This window comes from Mobula birostris, chromosome 12 (assembly GCF_030028105.1).
Source record: "Mobula birostris isolate sMobBir1 chromosome 12, sMobBir1.hap1, whole genome shotgun sequence".
Lineage (NCBI taxonomy): Eukaryota > Metazoa > Chordata > Chondrichthyes > Myliobatiformes > Myliobatidae > Mobula > Mobula birostris.
This window is the reverse complement of record NC_092381.1, coordinates 2,257,343-2,279,707: the sequence shown is the minus strand read 5'-3', so window position 1 is coordinate 2,279,707 and position 22,365 is coordinate 2,257,343.

Below are 22,365 nucleotides of genomic sequence, written 5' to 3'. Positions count from 1 at the left end.
CTCATAGACAGGTCATTCAGTCCAACTCATACATCCCAGCCAAGGTGCCTGCTAGCACTAGTCCCATTTGCCCATGTTTGGCCTACATCCCTTTAAACCTTTCCCATCCACATACCTGTCCAACCTTTCCTATCCACGTACCTGTCTGAAACTTTCCTATCCCTATACCTGCCTGAACCTTTCCTATCCCTATACCTGTCCAACCTTTTCTATCCGCGTACCTGTCTGAAACTTTCCTATCCCTATACCTGCCTGAACCTTTCCTATCCCTATACCTGCCTGAACCTTTCCTATCCCTATACCTGTCCAACCTTTCCTATCCATGTACCCGTCTAACCCTTTCCTATCCACGTACCCATCTCAACCTTTCCTGTCCACGTACCCGTCTAACCCCTTCCTATCCACGTACCTGTTCTAACTCTTTCCTATCCACGTACCCGTCTAACCCTTTCCTGTCCACGTACCTGTCTAAACCTTTCCTATCCACGTACCTGTCTAAACCTTTCCTGTCCACGTACCTGTCTAACGCTTTCCTGTCCACGTACCTGTCTAACGCTTTCCTGTCCACGTACCTGTCTAAACCTTTAGGGAGGGTGCAGAAGACACGTACTGGGATGCTGCCCGGTTTAGAGAGTATGTGATTTTAGAATGGAGATGAAGAGGAATTTCTTTATTCAGAGAGTGGTGAATTTGTGCAAGTTTTTGCCATAGGCATCTATGGAAGCAGTCTTGATGTAATCTCAGATTAGCGATTGGTCAGGGCATGAAGGGATATGTGAGAAGGAGGAAGATTGGGGCTGAGAGAAAATTGGATCAGCCACGATGAAATGGTGAAGCAGACTTGATGGACAAGATTGCCTAATTCTGCTCTTTTATCATATAGTTTTATGGTCCTAAATCACTGCTCAGCCTCCTTCGCTCTAGAGAAAACAGTCCCAGCCTGTCCAGTCTCTCCTTATAACTCAGGTCTACCACGTCCAGTAATATCTGCGTGAATCTTTTCTGAATTCCCTCCAACGTAGTGATGTTCGTCCTATAGCTGGGCGACCAGAACTGCACACAATATAAACGAGTGCAATTTCACTAACAGCTTGCACATTGTGGAACGATAATAAACCCATAAGACCAAAAGGCATGGGAGCAGAATTAGGCCATTCAGCCCATCGAATCTGCTCTGCCATTCCACCATGGCTGATTTATTAACCTGCTCAACCCCATTCTCCTGCCTTCTCCCCGTAACCTTTGACACCCTGACTAATCAAGAACCTATCAACCTCTGCTTTAAATATACCCAATGACTTGGCCTCCACAGCTGTCTGCAGTAATGAATTCCACAGATTCACCACCCTCTGGCTAAAGAAATTCCTCCTCATCTCTGTTCTAAATAGACACCCTTCTATTTCGAGGGGGTGATGGCTGGTCCCTCACCACAGGAAACATCCTCTCCACATCTACTCTGTTTAAACCTTTCAATATTCAATAGGTTTCAATGAGATTCCCCCCTCTTATTCTAAACTCTAGTGAGTGCGGAAGCAGAGACATCAAATGCTCCTCATACATTAACCCATTTCGTTTCTGGAATCATTTTGATGAAGCTCCACTGGACCCTCTCCAATGCCAGCACATATTTTCTTAGATAGGGAGCCCAGAGCTGCTGACACTAATCCAAATGTGATCTGACCAATGGCTCATACAGCACAGCAACACTGAAACATCGTGCCTCATCCTATTGAGCTGCATGTGCACCTCAGCCCTCCAGATCCCTCTGAACAGAGCCATAGAATCAAGGGCCAAACAGCACACGACAGCTTCTTCGGCCCATCCAGTCCATGCTGATCAGTTACTATGCCTGGTCACACTGACCTCTTGTGCCCTTTCCTCGGACATCCTCCCGAACCCTTCGAGGGAACTGGCCACAGTCTGGTTTCTGCAGTGTCCCCGGGCATTTCCAAGACCGGTTTGTGTCAGAGAGAACGCTCCGACCTCCTTTCCCCAACCAGCCTAATGTGGAATGTTTCCTGTTGATTATTCCTAGTGATCCCAGTAACAGCGTCACTCCCACACTGCAGAGGCACAAGGGGCTGTACCCTGGGCAACCCCCAAACCCTGGAGAGAGTATCAGGAGGCAAGTAGGAGGGAGGAGAGGACAGAAGCCAGGCCCTCTCCCACACATCACTGTCAGTTATCACCATCATCTGAAAGGTTGCTGACCAGAATGGCGATTGACACATCAGCTCAGACTGGAGGTGAGATCAGGCTGGAGGTTCCAACATTAACCCTTCAATCACAAGGGAAGTCCAGGCTCTCCTGTTCAAACCCTCCACACGCTCACTCCTCTGTGTCTCCGTAACCCCTTTACAGTCTCTCTAGCTTTCAACACCATTCCCTGTCTTTGTAACCCCATCTGCTCTGTACACCCCTCCGTGTCTCTGTAACCCCCTCTGGTCCCTACACTTCTCCCTGTTTCTGTAACCCCCTCTGGTCCCTACACCCCTCCCTGTCTCTGTAACCCCCTCCATCCCCTACACCCCTCCCTCTCTCTGTAACCCCCTCCATCCCCTACACCCCTCCCTGTCTCTGTAACCCCTCCATCCCCTACACCGCTCCGGTCTCTGTAACCCCCTCTGACCCCTACAGCCCTCCCTGTCTGTAACCCCCTCTGGCCCCTACACCCCTCCTGTGTCTGTAACCCCCTCTGGCCCCTACACCGCTCCGTCTCTGTAACCCCCTCTGGCCCCTACAGCCCTCCTTGTCCTCCTTACCCCCTCCAGACTCTACTCCCCTCCCTATAGGCCATTCAGCCTATCGAATCTGCTCTGCCATTCCATCATGGCTGATTTATTATCCCTCTCAACCCCATTCTCCTGCCTTCTCCCCGTAACCTTTGACACACTGACTAATCAAGAACCTATCAACCTCTGCTTTAAATATACCCAATGACTTGGCCTCCACAGCTGTCTGCAGCAATGAATTCCTCAGATTCCTCATCCTCTGGCTAAAGAAATTCCTCCTTATCTCTGTTCTAAATAGACACCCTCCTGTTCCGAGGAGGTGCCCTCTGGTCCTGGAGTCGCCCACCACAGGAAACATCCTCTCCACATTCACTCTATCTAGGCCTTTCAATGTTTGATACGTTTCAATGAAATCCCCACTCGTTCTTCTGAACTCCAATGAGTGCAGGCCCAGAGCGATCAAATGCTCCTTATATGTTAACCCTTTCATCTCAGAATCATTCTTGTGAACTTTCTCTGCACCCTCTCCAATGCCAGCACACCGTTTTTTAGATAAGGGTCCAAAACAGCTTAGACAGTCCAATGAAGTCTGACCAACGCCTTATAAAGCTTCAGCTTTACATCCTAGTTATCATAACCCATAAGACCATAAGACATAGAGCAGAAGTAGGCCATTCAGCCCATCGCGTCCACTCTGCCATTTCATCATGGCTGATCCCGGATCCCACTCAAACCCATACACCTGCCCTCTCACCAAACCACAATCAGAGATTTATCAACTTCTGCTTGGAATATACATGTGGACTTGGCCTCCACAGCAGTCTGTGGAAGGGCATTCCACAGATTCACTACTCTTGGGCTAAAAAAATTCCTCCTTACTTCTATCCTAAAAGGTTGTCCCTTAATTTTGAGGCTGTGCCTTCCAGTTCTGGATACTCCCACCATAGGAAACATCCTCGCTACACTGACCTTATCTAGTCCTTTCAATATTCAATAGGTTTCAATGAGATCCTCATGCATTCTTCTAAATTCCAGTGAGTACAGGCCCAAAGCTGCCAAATGCTCTGCAAATGTTAACCCCTTCATTCCCAGAATCATCCTTTATGAAACTCTCCTGTTCTCTTTCCAATGATAACACATCCCTTCTGAGATATGAGGCCCAAAACTTTTGACAATACTCCAAGGGCGGCCTGACTAGTGTCTTCAGCATTATCTCCTTATATTTATACTCTATTCCCTTTCAAATGAATGCCAACATTGGATTTGTCTTCTTTACAACAGATTCGACCTGTAAATTAACCTTCTGGGAGTTTTGCACCTCTGATATTTGAATTTTCTCCCTACTTAGATAGCAGTCTGCTCTATTGTTCCTTTTACCAAAATGCATTATCATACATTTCCCAACACTGCATTCCATTTGCCACTTTTTTGCCCATTCTTCCAGTTTGTCCAATTCCTGCTGCAATCACATTGCTTCCTCAGCACTACCTACCATCCACCAAGCTGCAAACTTTGCCACAAAGCCATCAATCCCATTATCCAAATCATTGACAAACAATGTGAAAAGCAGTGGTCCCAAAACTGACCCCTGTGGAACACCGCTAGTCACTGGCAGCCAACCAGTAAAAGCCCCTTTTATTCCCACTTGCTGCCTCCTGCCTGTCAGCCATTCCACTTTCCATGCCAGTGTCTTTCCTCCAACACCACAGGATTTTATCTTGTTTCATTTCCAGCTCTCTCGAAATGAACACTGCCATAGCATTAACCTTCCTCACCACCACTCAACCTGCAAGTTAACCATTAGAGAATCTGCATGAAGACTCCCAAGACCCAAGGGAAGAGGAATGTGCAGGGATGTAGGAGATGGTGGGCGAGAGGGGCATTGACGGGAGACTGCTGTGCTGTGCTGCCAGACTGTGAGAGACAGGGACTGCCCAGACTGGTGCTTGGGTGTGCAGACGCTAGAAGGTTGAACACTAACTCCCACAACAGCTCCTGTACTCCCCGAGGGATCACAGGTCAAAGGCGTCGGGCAGGGTGACAAACTGCACTTTGCCAGAATGCAGATGGTGTCCTGGGGACAGTGGGTCCGGCAGTAATTAGCAAGTGGCGGACTATGGAAGGGCGCAGGGCGCAGGGAGCAGGGAGAAGATCTCACTCCCTCCGTCGCAGGCCGAGCAGACAGGAACATCAATATAAGGTCATCAGACTGCCAGTTCCTCTGACAGCAGCTCCCCGGAGACTCGGCCGCACTCACTGACAGCTTTGTACTGCACTGCCAACAACTCACAGACGCCAAGAAGATTATCACCCCCTGCCGCTCGCCCGCCTCATTCAACAGACGACTCACACACTCCACTTCCAGTCAGAGAGAGAAACACAGCACAGAAACAGAGACAGGCCCTTCAGCCCAAATTGCTGGTGCTGGCCATCGATTGCAGACAGAAGAGACTGCAGATGCATGCAGACTGCTACAGGAACTCAGCAGGTCGGGCAGAGGAGCCCTGATGCAGAGTTTTGACTGTTCCCTTACCTCCCCTCAGATGCCACTTGGCCCACTGAGATCGTCCAGGACTACCACAGTAACGTAGCGGTTAGTACGACACTAACTGCCCAGCACGTCAGAGTTTAGAATTCAATTCCGGCGTCCTCCGCAAGAAGCTTTGTCCATTCTGCTCATGACCTTATGGGTTTTCTCTGGTTTCCTAAGTCATACTGGTTGGAGGGTTAAATTGCCCTGTGACTAGGCTCGGGGTAAATAGGTGGGGTATTGGATGGCGTGGCTCTGTGGGCCAGAAGGACCTGTTGTACTGTATCTCTAAATAAAATCAAATAAAGCTCGTTCAGACCCTCTACAGCCTCTGACGCCCCATCCCTGATCTGTACCCTTCTTGGTGATTCAAGTGCTCGTCCAAGTATTTACTTACCTCTACCTCCAACACCACCTTGGGAGTGAGTTCCAGATTCCCACTCCCTGGTGGGTAAATATTTCCCTTCAGATCCACTCTGAATCACCAACCCCTCACCATCAAGCCATGCCCTCTAACTTTAGAAACATTCACAGCAAGGACAAGTTCCCTCCCGTGCCCTCATGAATCTACATCCCTCGAACCCTTTCCTTTCCAGACTAACACCTCCTCAGCTTCTCTCATTCCTCCCATTTATCGCCCCACTCAGCCTCATCCTGGGATGGGATTCAAGCTCTCCCCGGATCATTTCACTCCAGCATCCCTGTCTTTCAATTTAATTCTTTCAGCCTGGATTCCCTGGAACTGAACATTCCTTGTATAGCAAATGGATCCATCGTCCTTGTGCAGAGAATGTGGGGTAAAGCCCCTCCTCCCTTTGGAATGTGGAATTAACAGCCTCCCTTCCCAGGGACTGTGGAGCCATTTCCTCCTCTCATGAGAATGTGGGACTAATAGCCTCCCTTCCCCAGTGATTGTGAGATCATTCCATCACCCCCACCCCCAGGAAATATGTGATATTGCCCCTCATTCCACAGAGAATGGATGAATGGATGACCAGTTTGCTTGCCCTGCAGGGAATGTAGAGATGTTCTCCTCCGCCCATGGAAATGTGCAATTAATAGCCTCCCTCCACAGTCAAATGTAGGTCCATTCACCTCTCTGCAAAGGGGATGGGGGCGCCATTCCCTCTCTCCACTGGGAATGTGGGGCCATTCCGCTATCTTCACAGGGAATGTGGGCCATTCTATCTTCACAGGGAATGTGGGGCCATTCCCCTTTCTCCACTGGGAATGTGAGGCCATTCCCTCTCTCCACTGGGAATGTGATGCCATTCTGCTATCATCACAGGGAATGTGATGCTATTCCGCTATCTTCACAGGGAATGAGGGGCAATTCCTTCTCTCCACAGGGAATCTGGGGCCATTCCCCCTCTCCACGGGGAATGTTGGGCCATTCCATCTCTCCATGGGGAATGTGGGGACACTCTCCTCTCTCCACAGAATGGGGGGCTAATCCCCACAGGGAATGGGGGGGTCATTCCCCACTCTCCACTTACCAGGAACATTGGTATATACTCCACAGACCCCAGGGAAAGTGCAGCTATTCCTCTCCCCCTGGAAATGAGGGATCATTCCCTTCCCCCACTGAGATATGGAGCTATGCTCCTCCCCCTTCCGATCCCTCCATGGCAAGTACATCCGCCCACCTACATACACACCTTTCATCACCACATACACTCCAACAGTCCTCACCTACACGCCTCCGAATCCCCACCTACACTCATTCAGACACCAACAACACAGTCCTTCGAAACCCAGCAACAATTCCTCAGCAGTCCAATCTACACCATCCACACCAACACACCCCATCCCGTACCAGATACACTCTGCATGCCTGTTCCACATCTACACTCTCCTCCGCACCCACACTTCCCACTCCCATCCCTCCGACACTTCCCCAAAACCTTCCCTCATACACTTTCCCATCAATTCCCCTCCTACACTTCCTCCTCCCCTCTTTCCACCACTACCCCATCCTACACTTCCCCATTCCCACCTACACTTCCCCATCCACTCCCCTCCTACTCTTCCCCATCCCCTCCCCTGCTACACTTCCCCCATCCCACCTACTCTTCCCCATCCACTCCCCTGCTACACTTCCCCATCCCCTCCTACACTTCTCCATCCACTCCCCTCCTACCCTTCCCCATTCCCACCTACTCTTCCCCATCCACTCCCCTCCTACTCTTCCCCATCCCCTCCCACTCTTCCCCAATCCCACCTACTCTTCCCCAATCCCCTCCCCTGCTACACTTCCCCATTCCCACCTACTCTTCCCCATCCACTCCCCTCCTACTCTTCCCCATCCCCTCCCACACTTCCCCATTCCCACCTACTCTTCCCCATCCACTCCCCTCCTACACTTCCCCATTCCCACCTACTCTTCCCCATCCACTCCCCTCCTACTCTTCCCCATCCCCTCCCACTCTTCCCCATCCCCTCCCCTGCTACACTTCCCCATCCCCTCCCCTGCTACACTTCCCCTTGCCCTCATACATTTCCCCCTCCCCTCCAACACTTCCCCATCCCCTCCCCTAGAACACTTCCCCATCCCTTCCCCTCCTACACTTCCCCATCCCCTCCTATCCTACACTTCCCCATCAAATTCCCTCCCACATTTCCCCCTCCCCTCTTACACTTTCCCCTCCACTCCCCTCCTACACTTCCCCATCCCACACTTCCTCTTCTCCTCCTACACTTCCCCCTCCCCTTCCACATTTCTCCCTCCCCTCCAACACTTCCCCATCCCCTCCTACACTTCCCCCTCCCCTCCTACTCTTCCCCTTGCCCTCGAACATTTCCCCCTCCCCTCCAACACTTCCCCATCTCCTTCCCTCCAACACTTCCCCATCACCTCCTACACTTCCGCATCCCAACCCACACTTCCTCTTCTCCTCCTATACTTCCCCCTCCCCTTCTACATTTCCCCCTCCCCTCCAACACTTCCCCATCACCTCTGACACTCCACCCTCCTGTCCCCACCCACACTCGCAGTGCCTCCTGCCCTGTGTGACGAGAGGTTCCCCCACCCCCCAGCGGCCCTGGGCTGGTCAGTGTGATCTTGTCTTTGGGCCTCACTCAGAACGGGTTAAGCTGCTGTGCGTTCACTCACAGCGAGTCGCGTCGAGTAACCCGGCTGCAATCTGCCGAGGTCAGTCCTGCTTTAATGAGTCCGTTAATTAAAGCTTCCTCAGACTGATGCTGAAATTAATTGCTCTTCACCAACAGCCAGAACCTGCATTGCACTGGTGCCTGTCACAGGTGATTTAGCAGAGGAATAGCTGAGAGACTGGTCCTTTGGCCCATCAATTCCCTGCTGACCCGATGAACTGATCCCATTTCATTCCCATCAGCTCCAGGCAGATTCCACCCTTCACCCACACTCTTGCAGCAGCCGATGAACCTCCTCCCCAGACCTGCATGTGTTTGTGATGTGGGAGTTACGTGGGGGTGAGGGGTGAGGGGGTAGTGGGGTAGTGGGAAGCCACACGATTGCAAGGGGAACATGCAAACTCCACACAGACTGTGTCAGCTGTGGGGCTGTTGTGCCACCATGCCTTTACATAATGGGGGGAGTGTCGGTGTGAACGGAAGTGGTGTACGTGAGTCAGGTTGAGTACACAAGGGGAGAGGGAGGTGTCGGTGGGGAAAGGGGGAGTGTACGTGAGTCAGGTTGAGTACACAAGGGGAGAGGGGGGTGTCGGTGGGGAAGCGGGGAGTACACAAGGGGAGAGGGGAGTGTCGGTGGGGAAGAGGGGGTGTCAGTGGGGAAGGGGAGGAGTGTAGAAGCGGACGGGAGGGGAACCAAACCGGTTGTATGGCACCAAACTTGGAGGGCACTGTGTAGAACATACAAAAGTACAGCACAGTACAGGCCCTTCAGCCCACAATGTTGTGCCGACCCTCAAACCCTGTCTCCCATATAAGCCGCCACCTTAAATTCCTCCATAGACCTGTCTAGAAGTCTCTTAAACTTCACTAGTGTATCTGCCTCCACCACTGACTCAGGCAGTGCATTCCACGCACCAACCACTCTCTGAGTGAAAAACCTTCCTCTAATATCCCCCTTGAACTTCCCACCCCTTACCTTAAAGCCATGTCCTCTTGTATTGAGCAGTGGTGCCCTGGGGAAGAGGCGCTGGCTATCCACTATCTATTCCTCTTATTATCTTGTACACTTCTATCATACACAGCACAGCAAGATCCCACAGAGACCAGGAAATTGTAAGGAACCTATAACTGGGGGTCTGACCCTGAACTTTGCTCCATGTGGGGGTCTGATCCTGCCTTGTGAGCCGCGGGGCAGGGGTGTGTCACTGCGAGGGGGGCCCCCGAGGGGAGGGGGGGGGCGTCACTGCGAGGGGGCTGATGCACTCCGCTGGTACTGCCTACACTTTTCACTGCCTCAGTAAAGTCACTAGCACAATTAAAGGCACTCTCTCTTCTTGGCTGTCTTATCATGTAAACGATACAATAGCCCACAAGCACCTACCCCCAGGCTCAAGGACAGCATCTCTCCCACTACTTTCAAGCTTTTAAGTGGACTCCTTTACAAGCGGATGGACTCTTGGCCTCGTGGTTTACCTCGTTATGACCTTTCACTTTAACATTTACCTGCACTGCACATTTTCCTTGCCTTCTACACTTTATTCTGCATTGTTTTGTTTCACCTTGTTCCAGCTCAGTGCACTGTGTAATGATCTGATCTGTGTGAACAGGACGCAAGACAAGCCTTTCACAGTATCTCAGTACATGTGACAATAATAAACCAACTCCAATTGTAGTCCTGCCACACACCTCTCCGATCTGACCATTGCACACTGCCCTGCTGAAAGGATCCAGCAAGTTCACCATAAGCAGGAGATCACTGAGCCCCCCCTGCTCCAGTTGCCAGCAAGATAATGCCTGATGTCTGGTCAGCCTCCCTCAAAATCCCCCATTCCCTTCACGCCTGAAAACCCACTGCTCTGCTATTGAATTTCTCTGGCCTTGGGGAGAGAAGCCCCTCCTCGTGAACACACTCCTGCTCATGTCCTTCCTGAACGGCCGAACAACCACCCTGATCCGGTGACCGCTTGTCCTTGACACCCATCCAAGGGATAGATCAAGTCAGAGTCCTGACAAGCCACGTGAGCATTTTAATCATCTCTGCTTTGAACGGCAGAGTGTAGGTAGCCTGTCTGTTTAGTCTCACTCACTGCGTTCTGAGTCAGGAGGAGAAATAGAGAACTGTTCACATATTCCAGATGTGGTCTCACCAGGGTCCTGTATAATTGGAGCAATACATCTCCTCTCCTGTATCTCGAGTCCTGTTGCAGTGGAGGCCAATACAGCATTTGCCTTCCTAATTGCTTGCTGAATCGGCGCACTACCTCTGAGTGAAGACACTGGGTCCCTGTGAACACCAGCACCTTTTAATCGCTTCCTATTTGGCAGGTCAGCTTTTTCAAACTACTGTCCTACAGTGTGCGACTCAGTACCTAAAACTATGCGGATACAGACACAGCTGACACTTTTTATCACCAGCTCAAAACCGATTTATTTAACCTTGCTTTTAACCAACATCTTTCAATCTTTTATTTTCTTGTTTATTTTTAATTTTTATTTCATTTCCATGCTCATCCCATTGTAAAGCACTTTGAACTGCATCGTCTATGAAAAGTGTTCATTAAGTAAAATTAAATTATTAACTGATATTCTGCATTCCGAACTTTTCCACGTTTTCTGCCATTTGCTGAGCCTTCACCCGTGTACAGCCTGTCCTCATAGCTCTGGGGTGTTTGTCTCTAGTCTCGTCACAGCCCACACAGTCACTGAAGCCAACTCACATGCACCACGCTCGAATCATGGAGTTAAACAGCACGGAAAAGGGCCCATTGGCCCTTGTCAACCTTAACCCATCTACACTGATCACACTTGCCTTTCATTAGGAACTCAAGATGCTGAAAACCTTGAGCAGCACACACACAAAACACCGGAGGAACTCAGCAGGTCAGGCAGCATCTATGCAGGGAAATAAACAGTCAAGGATTCAGTCCAGATGCAGGATCTCAGCCCGAAACATGGGTTGTTTATTTCCCTCCATCGATGTTTGCATTGCTATCATTACATCTGTATACTTCTACACCTCACTTATTTGAGTGTCTCTTTAAATATCTCTGAAAAAGAGTGAGTGCATCTGACTCCACCACCTCCTCTGGCAGAGAGTTCCAGATCTCAACTACTCTCTCTGTAAAAAAACCTCTGAAACTCCTTCCTCTCACCTTAAGTCAGAACCCTCTTACTTTTGGAACACCCACCAAGACCATCTCCCCAGCTGACATCTCTCACAATTTTTTATACATCTCCATATGGCCATCTGTCAGCCTCCTTCGCTATGTTCAGAAAATGGTCCCAACTTCTTCAATCCCATCCATGCAACAGAAATCCTCTGATTCTGGCAGCATCCCGGAGAATCTCCTTTGCATTCTCCCCAGCACAACCACATCCTCCTGTAGTGTGCACAGTGCCCCAGGTGAGATCCAACCTGTGATTGTAAAGCTGCAACATACCACTTATATTCTGCGCCCCGACCTATAGAATCACCTTCTTCACCAGACCACCTCCCTGTGTTGCCACTTTTACAGAATTACCAACTTGACAGAAAATGCTGGACACAGCCCAGGCCATCACAGGTAAATCCCTCCCAACCACTGGGCACATTTACAAGGAGCACTACCATGAGAAAGCAGCATCCATCATCAAGGCTGTGCTCCTTTCTCGCTGCTGCTGTTGAGAAAGAGGTACAGATGCATTAGGTCCCATGCCACCAGGTACAGATGCATTAGGTCCCACGCCACCAGGTTCAGAACTAGGCTCCTAAACCAGTGTGGATAACTTCACTCACCTCAATACTGAACTGATCTCACAACCTAACAACTCTCTGAAAGGACTTCACTATATTAATAAAACATTTTTATTTTCAGTTTATCTTATGTGTGTTGGAGTTTGTCTATCTTTGTCTGTTTATGTAAAGTTTTTCACAAAATTCTACCGTATTTTATTTTTTCCTGTAAATACCTGCAAGAAAATGAATCTCAAGGTAGGATATGGTTGTGTAAAGGTATACACTTTGATGATATATTTATTTTGAACTTTGGTTTGAACCCCAAGATCCTCTGATCATCAACACCCCTTAGCACTCTACCACATCCGATGTCCTACATGCCCCACCATGTGTATGTCCTATGCCTATTTGACCTCACAAAATGCATCAGTTCATACCTGCCAGCATGAACATTCTGCCAACGCTCTGTACAACTTTCTGTCTAATCCGCATACTGCTGTAGCCTTGGACAACCTTCCCTGTTGTCCACCACACCAGCTTCTATATCAGCCTAAAACCTACTTCCAGCAGTTTATGGCTGAGCCCTCTACAGGAAAGGCAATTTTGGATTGGGTGTTGTGTAATGAATCAGGTTTTAATCTGGGAGCTGAATGTAAAGGAACACTTAGGAGAACGTGAACATAATATGACAGAATTCACCCTGCAGTTTGAGAGGGAGAGGATAAAGTCAGATGTATCGGTATTACAGTGGAGTAAAGGGAATTACAGAGGCACGAGAGAGGAGTTGATTGGATGGGAACACAAGGATGATAAACTGAACAGCAATGGCTGATGATTATGGGGAAATTTGGAAACATCCCAGAGATTAAAAAAAAGCATTCAACTGTGGCTGACAAGGGAAGTCAAAGACAGTATAAAAGCAAAAGAGGAGATGAAATACCACAAAAATCAGTGGGAAGGCAGAGGATTGGGAAGTTTTAAAAACCAACAGAAAGCAAATTAAAAGCCACAAAGAGAGAAAAGATGAAATATGGTAAGCTAGCCAATAATGTAAAAAAAGATACAAAAAGTTTTTCCAGATATATGAAAAGTGAAAGAGTGGATATTGGACATTGGAAAATGTCATGGGAGAGGTAGCAATGGGAGACAAAGGAATGGTGGATGAACTTAATAGATATTTAGTGACAGACTTCCCTGATATAATACCAGAAATGCGAGAATGTCAGGGGCAGAAATGAGTGTAGTTGCTATTACTAGGGAGAAGCTGCTTGGGAAGCTGAAAGGCCTGAAGGTAGACAAGTCACCTGGATGGAATACAGCCCAGGGTTCTGAAAGAGGTAGGGGAAGAGATTGTGGAGGCATTAGTAATGATCTCTCAAGAATCACTAGATTTTGCAATTGGTCTGGAGGACTAGAAAACTGAAAATGTCATTCTACTCTTCAAGAAGGAAGGAGGGAAAGAAAGGAAATTATAGGCTAGTTTAGCTGATTTCAGTGGGTGGGAAGATGTTGGAATCTATTATTGTGAATGAGGACTTGGGGTACTTGGAGGCACATGTGTCATGTGGGGGCATGGAGAGCAGACCCAGATGCAAGACACAGACACTGAAGTACGAGGAACAGGACTAGGACTAGAGTTAAGCAAGCAAGGGAAGTGGGGAAGAAAGGACACCAGACATTGACACAGGCCCTGACTCAGAACTGGAACCGGGTCTAGGCTAGGACATAGGGCCGGGACTCATACACAGAACAGAGAGAGACAGTTCTCAACACAAGGTAGTGGCAAACAACCGGACCTACCTAGTGAAGGTGTGGACACAGACGGTTCCCAACATAAAGTAACGGCAAATGGACAGACCTACCTAGCGAAGGCGTGGACACAGAGACAGTCCCAAACAATGATAGACAGTTTCTTATCTTGACACAACAAGGCTCCGGTCTTGCTCCGGCAGTAGAACTTGACAGCGATACAGGTGAGGACGCAGGCGAGGTTGCAGGCAGAGGCTGCAGGAAGAAGGTGAAGGGAAGGGAACAGTCCAGCAAGTGAAGCTGAAGCCTGGAGCTGGTTATGTAGCCAGCCTAAAATCAGAATCATGTGCCTCAATTAAGGCACACAACAGGATAAGGGAAAACCGGAAAATCTGGAATACAGATCGATGGACTGGACCGTGAACCGGAATGCGGATTTCACGGACCGGACCATGACATTACCTTCTCCCCCCCCCCCCCTCCATTATGGGAGTCTCCTGGCGACTGAACAGGCTCTTCAGGACTAAGAACGACATGGGTGGGTGGGGGGCATTCAACAGGAGGGAATCCAGGATGGCAAGAGTAAAATGACAGTGTCTGTGTCACTGGGTCCATACTTGGCTGGACTGTTCTGTCATACGGGGGCATGGGGAGCAGACCCAACTGCAAGACACAGACACTGACGTACTAGGAATAGGACTAGGACTAGAGTTAAGCAAGCAAGGGAAGCAGGGAAGAAAGGACACTGGACATTGACACAGGCCCTGGACGAGACTAGGATGCAGGGGCTGGGCTAGGACATGGACAAGAAACACGGAACCTGGACAAGGAACTAGGAACAAGGAGCCTGGGCTAGTGACACGGAACTCTGGAACCAGATCCTGGACAAGGACCCAGAACCTGGGTCATGGTTGGGACTCAGAACTGAAACCTGGGTCTAGGCTAGGACTCAGGACTAGGATCTTGGCAAGGACAGGACGTGGCTACAGAACAGGATGTGAACTCCTGCACAGGACAAGACACATGGACAGGATGAGAACACAAAGTCTTGACATGGACAGGACGAGGTCCTTGGACCTGGCTAGGATTGGACGAGGTACTCCTGGGCTGGGCGAGGCACAAGGAGAGGACGAGACCCCAAAGCCTTGACTTAGTCTTGGGAGACAGGATTGCAGAACACAGAGCCAGGACCCCTCCTTGGGAACAGGACGTAGGGCCAGGACTCATACACAGAAAACAGAGACAGTTCATAACACAAGGTAGTGGCAAACGGCCAGACCTGCCTAGTGAAGGCATGGACACAGAGACAGCTCCCAACACTAGGTAATGGCAAACAGCCGGACCTACCTAGCAAAGGCGTGAACACAGAGACAGTTCCAACCAATGATAAACAGTTCCTTATCTTGACACAGCAAGGCTCCAGCCTTGCTCCGGCGGTAGAATTTGACAGCAATACAGGCAAGGATGCAGGTGAGGTTGCAGGCAGAGGCTGCAGGAGGAAGGTGAAGGGAAGGGAACAGTCCAGCAAATGAAGCTGGCTATTTATGTAGCCAGCCCAAAATCAGAATTATGTGCCTCAATTAAGGTACACAACAGGACAAGGGACTGGTCTGTGAACCGGAATGCGGACCTCATGGACCGTACCTTGACAACATAATAAACTAGACTAAAGTCAGCATGGTTTCCTTAAGGGGAAATCTTGCCTGACAAACCTGTTGGAATTCTTTGAAGAAGTAACAGGCAGGATGGACAAAGGAAAATTTGTTGATGTTGTGTAACTGGATTTTCAGAAGGCCTTTGAAATGTTGCCACACATGAAGCTGCTTAACAAGATAAGAACTCATGGCATTGCAGGAAAGATACTAGCATGGATAGAAGATTGGCTGACTGGCAGGAGGAAAAGAGGGAAAATAAAACATAGAAACGATGAAAACCTACAGCACAATACAGGCCCTTTGGCCAACAATGTTGTGCTGAACATGTAGTTAAAGGGGACCTGTTCTGATTGGCACCAGTGACAAGTGGAGATCTGCAGTGGTCAGTGTGGAGACTGCTTCTTTACAAGTTATATGTCAACAATTTAGATGACAGAATTGATGGCTTTGCCATCAAATTTGCAGATGAGACAGAAGTAGGTGGGGAGGTGTATTAAGGAAGCAGGGAGCCTGCAGAAGGATTTGGACAGATTCGGAGAACAGGCAAAGAAGTAGCAGATGGAATATAGTGTAGCGTTAACATATGAAGAGTGTTTGATGGCTCTGGGCCTCACTAGAGTTTAGAAGACTGCGGGTGGGGGGAATACATTGAAACTTATTGAATATTGAAAGCCCTAAACAGTGTGGATGTGGAAAAGATGCTTCCTGGAGTGGGGAGGGGGGGGTCTATGACCAGAGGGTACAGACTCGGAGTTGAGGGGTGTGCATTTAGAACAGAGATTCTGAATGATTTTGTTTCAGCCTGAGGCTGGTGAATCTGTGGAATTAATTGCCGCTGATGGCTGTAGAGGCCAAGTCTTTGGGTATATTTAAAATGGAGGTTGATAGGTTCTTGATTATTCAGGGCATCAAATTTTATGAGAAGAAGGCAGGAGAATAAGATTGTGAGAAATAACAAATCAGCCGTGATGGAATGATGAAGCAGAATGGCCTAATTCTGCTCCTATGTATTATTGTCTTACTAATCATGCCCCCAACATTTACATTTTATTGTTTATATGCACTCAATGGCTACCTTAACTGGTACATTACCTAATTAAATGTATGCTTGTGGTCTTCTGCTGCTGTAGCCCATCTCCCTCAGGTTTCACTGTGCTGTGCATTCACAGATGCTCTTCTGCACATCACTGATGCAATGCATGATTATTTGAGTTACTGTTGCCCTCCTGTGGGCTTGAGGCCGTCTGGCCATTCTCCTCTGACCCCTCTCATTAACAAGTCATTCTTGTCCACAGATTTGCTGCTGACTTGATGTTTTTTGGTTTCTTGCACCATTCTCTGTAAGCTCTAGAGACTGCTGTGCGTGAAAATCCCAGGAGGTGAGCAGTTTCTGAGATACTCAGATCAGTCTGTCTGACACCAACAGTCATTCCACCATCAATGTCACATTTCTTCCCCATTCTGCTGTTTGATTCCGACAACAACTGAACCTCTTGACCATGTCTGCATGCTTTTATATATGCACCACACATGAGTTGCTGACACATGATTGGCTGATCAGGTATTTGCATAAACGAGCGGGTATACAAGTGTACCTAATAAAGTGTCCACTGAGTGTAGATCAATGGTGAGAACAGTGAACGCTGAGCACCCGACCCTCTGCCTACCAGTCTCTCATGTCAATATTTCGATGACACTGTAAGCAGTTGATTCACCAGCACAGACTCCATTCCCTCCTCTCTCCAGTACTGGTATACTCCCCTCGCTAATATAGCACATTTTAATCTTAAAAAAAGATATAGTGTTTTCCCGGTGTGTATGACACATAAACTCTTTTCTTAGGCATCCATCTTTATGAAGATGGTGGAGTTGTCATTGAAACATTGTACCCAGCTGGAAGCCCGGGAAGAATTTATGTGACATTTTAATCATGCTGAATACCCTCCTCTGTGCTTTTGATCTTAGAGTCACAGAGCACTTCAACACAGAAACAGGCCCTTTGACCTTTTAACTCCCTCCCATCCATCCACCATCAGGCAGGAGGTACCGTAGCATTAGTTCAGGGTCTATTAGGATGGGAGACAGCTTCTTCTGACTACTGAGCTAGCTGCCACAACCCAGCTCTCATCACACGAGGCACCAGTACCATTAAACTGTTTACTTTTATTTGTATCGTTACTGGACCTATTAATACTAATCTATGTGTTGTCTGTGGGTTATACAGTGAATGTTTTGTGCGCCTTGGTTGTTTTGTTTGGTGGTATAGATGAACTGTATACAGTTGAAATGATAATAAAATTGAACTTGAACTATTCTGTGCTGAACCGTGACTGTGCCTGGTCCCATTGACTTGTGCCTGGACCATAGCCTTCCATACCCGCTATTTTTTTTAACATAGGCTGAAAGATGGCACATGAACAGACAAGGAAGGCAGGGATATTGAGCATGATGTGCAGTTTAAATTGGCACCATGCACCGTTCTACGTAATATGGAATGTCTGTTGTTGTACATTATCAAACGCCTTCTCAAAGTTCAAATACACATCAACTCGTCTGCTAGTCATAGCTGCAGAAAAACTCCAACAGATTTGTCGAACATATTGATGAGATCATCGCCTTCGCAAATGCATGTTGAACCAGCCAAGCACTGTTCCTGTTTTCCAAAGCTCCTGTCACCAGTACCTCAGTGATAGATTCCGGCATCTCCCTGTTATCCATGGGATAGTTTCTTGCTTTTCCAGCTTCATTTGTACCTCACAGAATAAGGGAATAATCTAAAATAGACTGAATCTTGTTTGCACAGTCCTGTGGTTGACTCTTTTAGTAGGCCAGTGACAAGGTCATTGCCTTTCTTCCCACATGGGTATTATTTGGCTTTCAGCTGCTGCTCATCTCTCTGGTACAATATTTTATTACAAAAGTTAATTTATCTTTGCTCATGCACTGAATATTTCCTTCATTATGTGTGAGGTTGTCGGTGGCACTTTAAAATAAAGGGAAAATATTTGTGTAATTTCTCTGTTACTTCCATTTTCACATTCTTTAGTTCCCTACTCTCCATCTGTAATCGGAGTTAATTTTTACATATCAGAAACTCTCACTATGTGCTATCATCTTCCTCAACAGCCCTATTCCCTCCTTTACCAGGTTCTAACACATTTCCAGTCTTAGGGCTGATTTATACTTGTGCATCAAATGTTTGCCGGAGGTACCGGGTACCCTACACCGTAGGGTGACGTGCACATCCCCAAAAATGTAACTCATGTGTGGCGATGACGCAGACTGCAACAACTGTGATTGGTCCGCTTGGTAGCATCGCATTTCCTCCTACGCATTTCCGGTTGCTTTTCTCTGCCATGACTGTACACTGATGCGAAATAACTGGTTGGAGACGATGAGCAAATCGTCAAATCTACCTGCCGACATCTGAAAATATTTGAAATGCATTTCTTCGTCCATATCTGTCACGAAGAAACTCAACACAGTGGCATAGAAACCTCACTGCCAACTAGCATTTTGTCAGTGAATTGCAGAGCGACGTAGACACAACTACGCATGCTCGCTACGACTTAGGGCTACGCAAAAGTATAAATCAGGCCTACGGCGTAGGCTGCGGTGTAGCCCGTACGCACAAGTATAAATCAGCCTTTACCCTCACTGTATCCCTGGCACTGCATTCCCTTCTTGCTTTCAATACAAATCAAATCTGTGTTCCCAGCGTGTGCCCCTGGCACTGGAGGAAGCGCTCCCTTTCACCACGTGTCATTAACTTGATGCTCCCAGTGTGTGTTCATTCTTCAGATTGGTGCAGAGGATGTGACCCTCTCCCTGTAGTACCACCCCTCCCACAGGGTTAACCTTCTGTGGGTACCACACCTCCCACAGTATGACCCCCCCTCAGTACGACCCCTCCCACAGTCTGACCCTCCCTCAGTACCACCCCTCCCACAGTGACCCTCCCTCAATACCACCCCTCCCACAGAGTGACCCTCCCTCAGTACCACCCCCCCACAGTGACCCTCACTCAGTACCACTCCTCCCACAGTGTGACACTCCCTCAGTACCACCCCTCCCACAGAGTGACCCCACCCTCAGTACTGCCTCTTTTTTTTAACAAAACTATAAAAGATTATTTACATAACAATTACACAAGGTACAGTCACTCAGCATTTACAAGACAGTGAGTACACTCAGAGTAAAATATGGTTACTATCATCTGTTAGATAATCAATGCCCCAGGCCCTCTGCAAGGACAGCCAGGCACGCATGTGTTCTTGGAAAAGGGGCAGGCAGTTGGTCCTGGCAGAGCCCTGAACTTTCCATCTCGGCCAGGCCCAGGAGCAAGCCCAGCAGGAGATCCTCCTCACGACCCACTCCCTCTGTACTGGGTGCCTGTATATGAGGAGCTGCTCAGAATCCGAGCAGCAGCCCTTCAGACGCTCAGACAGGGGCTGCAAGCTCTCACACTCCATGTAAACGAGGTAGACTGACCCCTCGCGGCCACAGAGTGGACAGGTGGACGGAGTGTCAGCGAACCTGCTCAGGAGTCTGCTTGCACGGTACTGTACTGCCCGATGCAACACCTTCCAGCCCAGGTGCCCAATGTACAGGGGAAGCACCCCTGTGTAAAGAGATTTCCACTGGGGACCTCCTCCGCTGCCAGATGGTAGCACAGACTGTCAAGGTGAGTCCAGTTGGCAGACGAAGGCAGGGAGTGAAAGGTGTGCAGGAGCAGTCTGTACAAGAAATGCTTCGGAGCGTCACGGATCGGCATGGTGCGCATCCTCGCGAAACAGTGCACATTGAGCGGGACCCTCTCCTGCGTGGTCTCCCGAGGTGCACGCACACTAAGGACTGGCTGCCCTCTGTGATCCAAAGACTCAGGACTGCTGCAGAGACCCAGTGCCTCCTGTTTCCCCGGAAGAAGTCCACCAACCTCTTCTGGGTCCTGGATGCAAATGCTATGGGTGTGACTAATGTTGTCAGCCGGTATTATAAGAGGGACGCGACCAGGGGATTTATAACTAATGCTCTCTCCTGGTGTGAGATTGTACGAAGGAGGCCTGACCAGCGCCCCAGCCGGGCAGAGATATTTGTCTCCAAATCCCACCAATTTGCCGGTCAGGCCTTCTCCATTCAGCTCAGGTAGACCCCAAGAAGAGGAGATGTGTGGTGCTCCACGGCAAAGGGCCACAACCCCTCCGGAAGGAAGTCCACTGGCCACTGACCCACCAAGAGGCCCGCGCTCTTCTCCCAGATGACTCTTTCAGAGGACGCGGCCAAGAAGATCTGCTGGCAGTCTTGAATCCTCTGCAAGTCAACAGGGTTGTTGACCATGAGTAGAACATCATCAGTGTAAGTCGAAAAGGACAACCTCCATGTCTGGTTTGCATAGAACCAAACTCATTAACCTTTTGCAGAAAAGATACAGGAGAATATAACTGCCCCAACATGGGGCAACCCTGACAAAACATAAAACATAGAACATAAAACAGTACAGCACTGTACAGGCCCTTCGGCCCACAATGTTGTGCCGACCCTTAAACCCTGCCTCCCATAAAACCCCCCACCTCAAATTCCTCCATATACCTGTCTAGTAGTCTCTTAAATTTCACTACTGTATCTGCCTCCACCACTGACTCAGGCAGTGCATTCCACGCACCAACCACTCTCTGAGTAAAAAACCTTCCTTTAATATCCCCCTTGAACTTCCCACCTCTTACCTTAAAGCCATGTCCCCTTGTATTGAGCAGTGGTGCCCTGGGGAAGAGGCGCTGGCTATCCACTCTATCTATTCCTCTTAATATCTTGTATACCTCTATCATGTCTCCTCTTATCCTCTTTCTCTCCAGAGAGTAAAGCCCTAGCTCCCTTAATCTCTGATGATAATCCATACTCTCTAAACCAGGCAGCATCCTGGTAAATCTCCTCTGTACCCTTTCCAATGCTTCCACATCCTTCCTATAGTGAGGCGACCAGAACTGGACACAATACTCCACGTGTGGCCTAACCAGAGTTTTCTAGAGCTGCATTATTACCCCGCGACTCTTAAACTCTATCCCTTGACTTATGAAAGCTAACACTACATAAGCTTTCTTAAATACCCTATCCACCTGTGAGGCTCTTTCAGGGATCTGTGGACATGTACCCCCAGATCCCTCTGTTCCTCCACACTTGCAAGTATCCTGCCATTTACTTTATACTCTGCTTTGGAGTTTGTACTTCCAAAGTGTACCACCTCACACTTCTCTGGGTTGAACTCCATCTGCCACTTCTCAGCCCGCTTCTGCATCCTATCAAAGTCTCTCTGCAATCTTCGACAATCCTCTACACTATCCACAACACCACCAACCTTTGTGTCGTCTGCAAACTTGCCAACCCACCCTTCTACCCCCACATCCAGGTCGTTAATAAAAATCACGAAAAGTAGAGGTCCTAGAACAGATCCTTGTGGGACACCAATAGTCACAACCCTCCAATCCGAATGTACTCCCTCCACCACAACCCTCTGCCTTCTGCAGGTAAGCCAATTCTGAATCCACCTGGCCAAACTTCCCTGGATCCCATGCCTTCTGACTTTCTGAATAAGCCTACCGTGTGGAACCTTGTCAAATGCCTTACTGAAATCCATGTAGATCACATCCACTGCACTACCCTCATCTGTATGCCTGGTCACCTCCTCAAAGATCTCTATCAGGCTTGTTAGACATGATCTGCCCTTCACAAAACCATGCTGACTGGCCTTGATCAGACCATGATTCTCTAAATGCTCATAGATCCTATCTCTAGGAATCTTTTCCAACAGCTTTCCCACCACAGACGTAAGGCTCACTGGTGTATAATTACCCGGATTATCCCTACTACCTTTTTTGA